This window comes from Arctopsyche grandis, chromosome 8, assembly GCF_051622035.1.
Source record: "Arctopsyche grandis isolate Sample6627 chromosome 8, ASM5162203v2, whole genome shotgun sequence".
NCBI lineage: Eukaryota > Metazoa > Arthropoda > Insecta > Trichoptera > Hydropsychidae > Arctopsyche > Arctopsyche grandis.
This window is the reverse complement of record NC_135362.1, coordinates 4359388-4371594: the sequence shown is the minus strand read 5'-3', so window position 1 is coordinate 4371594 and position 12207 is coordinate 4359388. Positions and strand designations below refer to the sequence as shown.

The following is a 12207-nucleotide window of genomic DNA, read 5'->3' as shown; positions in this document are numbered from 1 at the left end:
ACATTCAAATTAAGAAAGTAATGATGAGCGCAGGTTACCAGATAAATATGTTAAGATAATATCCGATAATCTACGCTCCCCAAGGTGGAAAATATCACATTCAGGTACAGCAGCAACGATTTCATTGAGAAGTCGAATAGCTCTTGGAATAGGAGCCATTCGAAAAAGAACTGTGCGAGCAGCAGGTACAACCATCAAATGATGATGTCTACCACGCACATAATTATTAGGGACATAAAGTCCCAACTGTTCCAGCAACAACGGGCATGACGTATTACCACGCAATAGCTGGAGAACGAAACGAATTAACGAGAAGTTTCTCCGAAGTTCAAGGGAATTATACCCAAGCATGCCCAAAAGGAAAGGAGTAGGATAGAGATATGGGTAATACCCATACTCTTTCTTATAAAGAAAACGAAGAAATGCTTTTTGCACTTTTTCTATAATAAGAGAGTAGTTTGCTTCATGCGGATTCCACACAATTGCATTATACTCTAGCTTACTTCTAACAAGCGAGTTTAAAAGCAAGCGAGAAGACAAGGGGTTGGAGAATAATCTAGCATATCTCAAGACAAATCCAAGTCGACGAAAGGAAACGTCAGCGATTGTCTTGATGTGGTTGTGAAAGGTGAATTGAGGATCAAAAGTGATACCCAAGTCGACCATTGATTCCACGCGCTTCAATAATACGGATCCAATGGAATATCCGTGACAATAGAGCGAATAATACTATGAATACTAACAAAATTAAATTAAAATTGTAAAATAGAAAATGATCAGTAGCTATTAAAATAGATATAAGATGTATTGTGAACATAATTTAGTAATAATAAAAAGCATTTAAAAATCAAAAATCAAAAAATGTTGTGAATACTGAAGACATGTACATATGTACATACATATGCAGCCAGCAGTATTTATTTATTTATTTATATAATTATATAATATAAGTATAGCCCAGTGGTTGCGTTTATGTTTATCACCAAGAGATTATTGGGTTCGGTCACGGGCTAATCTTTAATATACTGTTGGTTAGACTTGGATGTTTGTGAGTCCAAGTCGATCGTTTCTTATCAGAGCAGCATGGCTCGGTGGTTGGACTTTTGCCTAGCACCGAGAGGCGCCGGAAGCGTCGGGAGCGCTGGGAGCGCTGGGGGCGTCGGGGCGTCGGAGGTGCCGGGGGCACCAGAGGCGTCGAGGGCGCTAAGGGCGAAGGACCCGGGGCGCCAGAGGCGTCGGGGGTGCTGGGGGCGAAGGCCTCGGTTCGTCGGAGGCGCCAGGGGCGCCACGGGCGAAGGCCCCGGGGTGCCGGAGGCATCGGGGGCGCTGGGGGGCAAAGGCGTCGAGCTGTCGGCGATGAACAAAACATAATTCGTAATTCGTAATCACTTCGTAATTTGTCATTCGTAATTTCTAATTCGTGCATCAATTTCTTTCTGAAACCAGTCGTTTCAATTTCTTTAACTTTATTTTTATTCGTGTTTCAATTCCTTTTCGAAAACACCCGTTGAAATCATCGGGCACAACATTAGTAGTTAAATAATGAAGCAAAGTTAAAGTGAAATAGTTCTACGTATTTCATTTAAATTCTACGTTCCAAAATTAAATAATTCGTTTTTCAAATATATGTATCTAACGATATAGATAAATGTAACGTAATCTTAATAATAAAGACGTGTTGGTTAGTTAAACAAGTAGTTTCAAAAATTTATTAATCTTTCATTTAAACGTGACAGTATGTACTAGTGCTTCCAATCCCGGAAGGTTACTTCAGCACCAGGATTACGGTACTGGGAATTTCCGATCCCGGTGCTAGCACCGGGATTTCAAATGTATAAGAAAAAAAAGTTCAATTGCATGTTTTCATATTTCAAAAACGTTCAATTGCATTTTGCAAACTCTCCCGATGTTTCACGCATAAAATACTCGCATATTGGCGTACTAATTTTGAGAGTTTGGCTACATTCTTTAACTTTTCGGTTCGCATCCATAAATTTCTAAGATTAAATAAAACACATCCGAAAATGTAATAAAAAACATCGCTTTGATTCATTGATTTGTTTTTTTTACAAATAGTTGAAATAATCCACCCAATATAAAAAAAACTCCAATTACATTTACTTTGTGTAAAAAATTCGGATGTGACCTGACACACAATAAATATACAGACACTCACACATTTTTTCTAGATCACGAAACCGTGATCAGTGGTCGATTCTGAGCTTGAATCAGTTAAAATATACTTCAAATATCATTGCGGTTGAGCACAATATCTGCGACAAAATACAGGCCGTTCATACCATTTCGTGGAAACGGCAAGCCGGCGTCGAAACGGGTGGCAAACAAATGGACTATGACTGTCATTGCTCATCCCATCATTGTTCATTATATAATATTGCTTTATGTTTTTTCCATATTATTTTTGTAAAAATAATGTTTTTAAAGAAATTTCTGCCAGCACCGTAATCCCGGTATGCAGACTAGTTTCAGCACCGGGATTCACGGTGCCAGAAAACACCGGGATCCCGGGATTGGAAGCCTTAGTATGTACATACGTCACAACGACAGAGCCTGCACGTGCATTTTTGTATATTATTCGTGCATCCAAAGGGTTAACATGTGCGCTAATTTGGAGACGCCACTGTAAAAGATATACGTAATAAACAACAGCACGTAAGTAAATATGTTTACGTCTTAACAATTTACGACAAACTCGTAGACCGCAAACAATCTCTCGGAGGCCGAACGCTTCCCACGCTTTGAGAACGACGATTGAGAACCACTGCGTCATACTCCCGGTTAGTACAATTGAACGTTTCCATGAATGGTTATTTTTCTTTTTAATACAATGTAGGTCATAAGCGACGACGCGTACTAATGTTTATATTTATAGACGGTTGACTTTCGCCGAGCCAATTGCGCGAATTACACTTGATTAAACATTAGACAAGTGAAAAATAAATATAAAAACACACCAAAAACACAATCCTCGCGCACTTGAATATATTGTTGTACTTCTAATTCCACCTCGTATCGGTATGATCTTGGTGGAACTCCACTGTGTGGAACATTATGCAAAAAGGACCTTGGCATTACATTCGAGAGCAGATGGAAGTTTGATATCCAAATTTCCAATATGTGCAATAAAGCTTCAAAGATGCTGGGTTTCGTTTTGCGCAAAGCCCACGTTTTCAATAGTTTAAGAGTTTTGCTTCTTTTTTATAACGCACTAGCTGAACCAAAGAGGTTTTTTCCCGTTTTTTTTCACAGTAATCTTCCTGGATGTGCATACAACAAATCCTGATAGTTCCATCGTAATCGGTTTAGCGGTTTAGGAGCCTATTCGAGACACACACAGACATTCAATTTTATATATATAGATTGGTCTGAAGCATCTTGGAATATGGTGCCATTATATGGAGTCCCAGTGAAGTAACTCACTCTATAAAAATGAAAGATTTCAAAGGAAGTTCCTGCGCTACCTATGTACATATATGTATATGAGAGAGTTTGGATACTACCCGTAACTGTTTCCCAGTGCTTTTGTACAGGGATCTGTTGGCTATAGTTTCCTATCTTGTCGGAGGGATATGCTTCTTGTGTGTCATTTATTTAGAGGTGATATTTACAACCCAACTATATTGGAAGAAATTAAATTATGGGTTCCATTTCGCCTCATTGATTACACTGTTCGACACGAAAAATGTTTCAGAGACGAGATATGACTTTTCTTATAGATCTATGCCCAGTGAACACAAATCTGGTAATAAAAAATATTGATTGGCTCGAGATTCGGAGATATATGTGTTTTTAAAATCGTGCAATTTTTCTATATCTTGGTGTTGTTCGGTCGATGTCTCAAAATATGTCAATTTCCTGTTCAAAATGAATATTTAAATCTATAGTCGGGTATTTTATCTTTCATTTGTAGTACTTTTCAGCTTTCAAATCTCTCTAAGTAGTCGTCCAGTTCAAATCAAAAGTCAAAAGTACGTATTTTCATTTGGGATTTTTTCCCAATGTTAATTCTATTTAATATTGAGTATTTTTGATTGAAACATGTTTATTGGAATAGTGTTCTGGCCACACTATTTTTTTGTTTTCGTTTAAAAGGGTTAATTGGAAGTGTGCTGAATTTTAAATCGGTAAAATTGCGAGCTAAAAGCTCATACTAGTATTTACTCGTATTTACACGAAGCTGAATTGAATTAATAGGGATAATATATTAAATTGTTTTTATATGAGAATTAAATAAAAATCGACTTTGACTATTCTTGTGGATTAATAACAAAAATTCGTTTATTTTATCGAGGTACGCCAGTTATCAATAGAATTTCACCGGATAATCTATCCGTATTTTTACTTTTAATTCATTTTAAACTACATATTTTTTTTATTATTTTCAATTTATAATTTTTCAATTTTTTAATTTTTAATTGTCAATTTTTCAATTTTCTATTTTTAAGTACAATTTTTTTAATGTTTTATTTTTATTGTTTTTTTTTATTGTTATTATTTTATTTTCTCTTATGCGTTTATTTTATAGACATATCTTTTATGTACATATTTTCTGGCCACAGTGTCATATTGGGGTGACCTGTGAAGACACTGTGGTATACTTGTGTATTAAAAATAAATAAACAAATTTGAAATTAATTATATTTTATATTAAATCGCGTACGCGGCGGCGTACGAAGCCGCGAATCTGATTTGGATTGATATTCACTCGATTGTTGCGGAATATTATGGAATAATTGTCTACTTAACGTGGATATTGAATTACGATTTAAAATGTACGATATGTTGTGTGTAATCCTGTTGCAATTTCGCCAAAAATGGTATTAATTAAAAGCGTTCTTAAGTCACGACTTTGTGAGAAAGCGTTCGAAGCCATATTCGTTGACCGTTTCGTGATTGTTTGTTTATTTTCTTATTATAGAAAAGGTTAATATTATTTAACACAATGGACCATGCATCAATAACGCTCGTCGCACACGTCTATCATGATGACGTTGATGATGAAATCGATACACGACAGGTGGTTAATATCAAACTGAACAAAAAAAAAAAAACAACGAGCCCGATCGTAATACATTACATACTTACAATACAGTACAAAAGACTTTGTTTTGACTTGTAGACGGACCGCGAATAGATTAATAATGATGACTGTTTGCTTGTCAAAATAAATCATATAAATTAAATTAAAATACCACAAATTCATATAAAGAATTACATGTATAGCCCAATTGCCAGGCGTTGCTCGCGTGGAAGAAAATTGGAATGAAACAAAAATAAAATGGAGCTTTTCAGTTATCAAACCCCTTACAAAACCCATATATATTCTTAGTTGATCAAAATTTTAGAACTGTGTACATAGATTTGTATAGTGGACAAATATACGAATATTCACTTCAATATATTGATGTATTTTTATACATTTGTGTGGATGTTTACCGGTAAAGCTGGGCATTTACATACTTAGCCTGGCGTTACTTGAGCGGATGAATGTTGGTACAAGGTCTTTATAGGACTTTGACTTATGTACATATGTATATGGAAAAGAGACACATTTTCCCGGCGATTTCCGGGCATTTTTACATATATGGGAGCCCTTCAGTCTTAGGCTGCGAGCCCTTCCAAAACCATCCATAGTTTAAGTTAGGGAACCATGAAATACTACATATGCCAAATTTTGGCAGCTCTGTGTTGAAAACTGTTGAATTGCATTACAAAAAAAATATTACCCGGCATTTTTGTATGAGAAGCCTTCAATTCCAGGCTCCGAGCCTTTTCAAAACCCATCTACAAATAGTCTAAGCTAGGGTTCTATGAGATAGATTGCCAAATTAAGTGGTCTTAATTTGAAAACAGTGAATTCATAATACATTGCGGACAAACACAGTATGATATGTATGTAGGTATATGTAAACAAATATTAATTTATGTATATACATATATGTATATAATGTTTATATGTACATAGATTGAAGCAAATTACTAAATGATTAAATTAAAACATTATTTACAATGTTTTATAATTAAAAGTGAACAAAAATAGAACGTATGAAATTCTAGGAAAAATTTTCATTCGACTTTTCCATTAATAAGTTTACAAATTTTGTAAACAAACAATCTTTTTGTTTTTAAAAATGGTGAAATTTATAGTCGCGTTTACAAAATCATATACATAAGATTATTGTGAAATCTTTGTACATACATACATATATCATATATGTATACCAGTGCTCCACAACCGGTGTGCCGTAGCGCAATACAAAAGAAAATTGAGAAATTATTTTTTTTAATTGTGATTTTTGAATTGCAAATTGAAGTTTCACAATATCACCTTGCATACAATAAAATAGGGAGCTTATAAGTACGGTTTGAAATTAAAATAATTTAAAATGGGTCTGGAATTGTGGTGATTTTCAAAGATTAAAAAAGTGGCGGGAGGTGATTGTCTGTACCAATTCAATATGACATCATGAAAGTTAAACCACTTTCGATAGAAAAAAGCATGCGTTTGCACAAAAGCGTTCGTTATTTTACTAAACAGCAGCACAGCTCAGTGGTTAGCGTATAACGCTTTCAACTGAGCGGTTCAATCCCTAGCCCAGTGCAGCTGACCAGACCTTGGATACATGTGATTCCAAGTCAACCATTTTCTATAAGAGTTTGCCGATTTATCGGATTTCATTGTTGAAACGTTTTCAAACAAATTGATACGGCGACTTGGAGCCATAAATATTCTCAAGTCTGACCAGCAGCATTAAAGATTATACTCAGAATAAATTATTTTCAATCGATTGAACCCGGCAGCCTCTCAGTGCTTAGTATCATCGCAGCTAGCGAACAATTTGTATTTATGTATATATTAAATTTATCACATTTCCAAGATGCTCCATATTTGCACCGATTGGCCAGAACGTATTTACAGCAACAATTTCAGCATATTTACCTTTAAATTGGTGTGCAAATAACGTTTTACTTTTATTGTTTTCTAAAAATATCGTAAGCATGTAAAAATGCATATGCGCGCACGTACGCATTTCCGAAAATGCATTAGGCACGGATTTCAGACAGATTTTTTTTTGTCCACAAACAACGGTTGGAAATCGTTGATTTATATCATTCTTAATCGCACATTCCAGCTTATTTGGTGAAGACCATCAGAAAAACACCAAGTGAAGCTTCTCGTGGTCTTAAATCAGTAATGTATCTATGTATGTTGTGGGCGTGAAAAGGTTGCTGAAACCTGCAATATAATATATGTATATATACATATATACAATGAACGAACGTGATTTCAAGAATATATTCTTATATTAGCTTGATATGACGGAAATACCCACCGATATAATTTGCACGTTTTAAAATACAGTTTGGTTTTCTTGCATTTAGAATTTATACCGAACGGATAAAATTGGCACTCATCCATTATCACTCTTTACTTACTTACTTACTTGTTCAAACGAGACTTCATTTAATCACTGAAGAAAACAATAGGAAAGAACTGAAAGGTCGTATCGTATTATACACTATGTATGTAGTAGTTTTCATATAAAAGTAATTTTCTTTGTGTAAGCGTGCTTCTTTGTGTAAAACAAGCATTCAGCAATTTGAATAGTTACTTCAATGTGTACTTAAGTTTTATTATTATTTTATTAATTGATTAAACATATTTTAAATTTCATCTAAGCACCTGAAATCATTCAATATACGAAGAATATATACATACATATATACATTTATACAAAACACATCACATTAAATCCACAAGGTTAAGCCCTGATAAGTTTTAAAAAGCTTTTAACGAGTGTACATCAGATTATTACGTACATATAAAAAACTAAATAGACACTCTATTTTATATATATTATACATATATACACTCGTAATTAAATGCTAAACCTTACTGTAAGTATATTTTAAAGTTTACTATAAGCTTCAAGAACCCGGATATGCTCGGGATTTAATTATCCAAAGCTACATAGTTACGACATAAACTGTTCTAAATGTACATATGCATATATTTTATTCAATCAAATTATATTTTTTTATTTGAATAAAAAAAAAACAAAATCAATACAATATTCAGATTTACGTATCTTTCATTTGTTATTTTTTTCACAAGCACGAATCAATCCAGTTTTACTTTTTATACAAATATTCTGAATTATTTCATGGTAAGTACGTACTATACATGTCTACATATGTATATATGTATATCTCGTCCATGGAGAGCAATGATGATTAGGCCATGATAAGGCTAAGTTGATTTATAAAAGCAATTTTTTTTTGTCTTCATATTCATATCAAACAACATTTGTAACTTCCCATTTTTAAATAACGTCCCATTTTATGTTCCTATGTAAGCTTATATTTTGAATCATGTATCAATTACATTTCAAAATTTCAGCGAGCAAAATACGTGTATAAAATAAAAGCAAAATTCTGTAACTTACAATCGTAAGAAAATTCATTGGCATTCAATTATGAAGAATTATCTTTTTTATAGTCAACCCTCCTGGTTTATTTCATTACTTAAAGAGCTGCCTTGAATAGATTTTATCGCGTTTGCACTCCAAGGATATACATACATAATTATTCATCTGGACTTTGAAATACATACATATGTACTACATCTGTAAATACATATGTATGTACTACACCCAATTTGTGAAATCGATCATTTCACGAAATCATCAAGACAATGCTTAGTTCATAAGCGACAAAAGCCAGATGTTTTATTTTATTTTTCATAACTTCTTCGGTATAAAATATTCTTCTAAAAAAAACCATCAACTGTCACATTAGCATTTTGAAAAATATTTTTTTTCGACAAATTTAACTTTAGATCAAAAATCAACCATCATCTACTACTACTACTACTACTACGTAAAACCGTATTTAATATGAATACTGACCTTTCATATTTAAATACTGACAAAAATACAAGGCGATACACTTTATGTTACAACCTTTCACACTTTCTCATACACATTTTTAATTTGCTTTCGTATTATTTAAGAGTTGATAATTAGATACGCTTAAAGTTCTTAAAGTTGTTTGTTTATGTGAATATAAATTATAAAAATAATTCGAATAATGCACTTGATGATATTTCATCGGGTCTAATTCTGGCTAATTAAATAATTGATAACAATTTAACATATTTACATATTTAGTATGGCTCGTTTGGTTTAGTATGCAGTATGGCTCGGTCATTGCGTTTATGTTTAGCACCGACAGGTTACTGGGTTTGATCCCGTGTTAATATTTAATGCTGCTGGTCAGACTTGGATATTTATGACTCCTCGATCGTTTGGATATTTATGAAGTCGATCGTTTCCTATCAGAGTTTTCCAATTTATCAGATTTAATTGTTGAAACGGTTCCTCCATAAAATTGGCAAAAACCATCCTACCCGCTATGTCACAAATATTTGAATTTGATTTATTTACAATATGTAAAAATGTATGTTCAAGTCTAAATCCATGGATGTCTCTAACAATTAATTAATTAATTTTTAACTATGTGTTCTTCAGCCTCTCGAAATACAGCGATTTATGTTATTAAAAAATGCTGCGTTTGTTATTAATTGTATATATATATATATATATATATATATATATATATATATATATATATATATATATATATATATATATATATATATATATATATTATTTTTTTTTAAATCAAAAATGCCACTCTGCTTAAAGAAAAAGATCTTCGATCAATGCGTTTTGCCAGTGATGACGTATGGTTGTGAAACTTGGACACTGAACGCCAAGCTGCTACAAAAAATCCAATGCACTCAAAGAAGTATGGAACGCTTTATTCTTGGCATTACGAGGAAAGACAGAAAGTGGAGCACGTGGGTGAGAAGTATGATAAGGGTAGTGGACATAGTGGATAGAGTGAAGAGATTGAAATGGCAATGGGCGGGTCACGTGGCTAGAGGGACGGACGAAAGGTGGACAAAAGAAGTACTTGCATTGGACCCGATAGAATGCAAAAGGGTAAAAGGAAGACCGCAAGGAAGATGGGTGGACGAAATTAGGAAAATGTGCTGGGTGAGATGGATGAGTGAGTGATGGTGAGATGGATTGCGCAAAACAGAGATGAATGGAAGAGTGTTGGAGAGGCCTTCATCCAGCAGTGGATGGCAAATGGCTGTAAATGATGATAATGATGATGATATATATATATATATATATATATATATATATATATATATATATATATATATATATATATGTATATATACATATACATATATATGTAAAAAAAAAATAGTTGAAATATCTTAATAAAATAATGGGTACCATTTATCGGCCCGCAAAATAAATAGAATGCCCCTCTTTAAAATAGCTTTATATATATTGTATATATATATATATATATATATATATATATATATATATATATATATATATATATATATATATATATATATATATATATATCTATATATATATATATATATATATATATATATATATATATATATATATATATATATCTATATATGTAAAAAAAATAGTTGAAATATCTTAATAAAATAATGGGTACCATTTATCGGCCCGCAAAATAAATAGAATGCCCCTCTTTAAAATAGCTTTATATATATTGTATATATATATATATATATATATATATATATATATATATATATATATATATATATATATATATATATATATATATATATATCTATATATATATATATATATATATATATATATATATATATATATATATATATACATATATCTATATATGTAAAAAAAATAGTTGAAATATCTTAATAAAATAATGGGTACCATTTATCGGCCCGCAAAATAAATAGAATGCCCCTCTTTAAAATAGCTTTATATATATTGTATATATATATATATATATATATATATATATATATATATATATATATATATATATATATATATATATATATATATATATATATATATATATATATATATATATATATATATATATATATCTATATATATATATATATATATATATATACATATATCTATATATGTAAAAAAAATAGTTGAAATATCTTAATAAAATAATGGGTACCATTTATCGGCCCGCAAAATAAATAGAATGCCCCTCTTTAAAATAGCTTTATATATATTGTATATATATATATATATATATATATATATATATATATATATATATATATATATATATATATATATATATATATATATATATATATATATATATATATATATATATATATATATATATATATATATATATATGTAAAAAAAATAGTTGAAATATCTTAATAAAATAATGGGAACCATTTATCGGCCCGACAGATTCGGTTTTCGCCCGGCTAATCAGACGTCAAATGGATTGCCAGTTACAAAAATAAAATTTGACACAAATCAATACCGACCCTAACAACCTAATCTTAATTTTTTTGTTTTCGTTTAAAATCGGTAAAATTGCGAGCTAAAAGCTCGTACTAGTATTTACTCGTATTTACACGAATCTGAATTGAATTAATAGGGATAATATGTATATTAAATTGTCACAATTTGTGAATTGCGTCAAACATAAATAGTGTTTTCGGAATTGAAAATTGCACTTCTGCCACTTTCAAACACAACGGCTCATACATATGTATGTACATACATACTCGTACGTACTTCTCAAGACATTTTGCATGCAAATCGAACATTTCACACACCCCTTTGTGTACTTTCAGCGCACGTACCAAACGAAGGGACTCCGCCGAGGTGGATGCAATCAGGATAATAACACGGCATCACCAGTCAAACCTACAAGTTTGAAAAGACAGGTACATACCACCTACACACATAATTACAGGACTCGCGAGCGTCGCGAAAACTCCCCTTTCCACCCCCCCTCGCGACTATAATTGAGGGCTAGGATTTTCCTAGCGCGACGACGCACCCTTCGACTCCTGTCTCCGCCGAGATAAGACACTTCCGGTGTCGTATCTCGAGCCACTTCCGGTCGACAGTTGATCGCCGGTCGAGCGCGGCGACGGTCCAGTCGTTCGACGGCCGTCGCAGCGGCAGGTCGCGTCTCGCTTCGCGCGCCCGAAACTTTGCGTGCGAATTTTCGATCTAAGTTTTTGCGAACTCGTCCAAATTCACGATTGCGCTTTGGCGTTTACATACTCGTTCGACATGCACAAAGTCGTCGAAG

The 12207-nt window shown here is 32.5% G+C and overlaps 1 protein-coding gene across 1 annotated transcript in view; it reads left to right on the top strand.

Annotated features, from left to right (window-relative positions):
• Window positions 1–2718: 2718 nt before the first annotated feature.
• The window catches only part of LOC143915313 (thyrotropin-releasing hormone receptor-like), a 205703-nt gene continuing 196214 nt past the window's right edge, over window positions 2719–12207 (top strand). The window contains exon 1 of the mRNA XM_077435886.1: window positions 2719–2798. The gene's annotated coding sequence lies outside the window, so the exon portion shown is untranslated. The remainder of the gene's footprint in view (window positions 2799–12207) is intronic.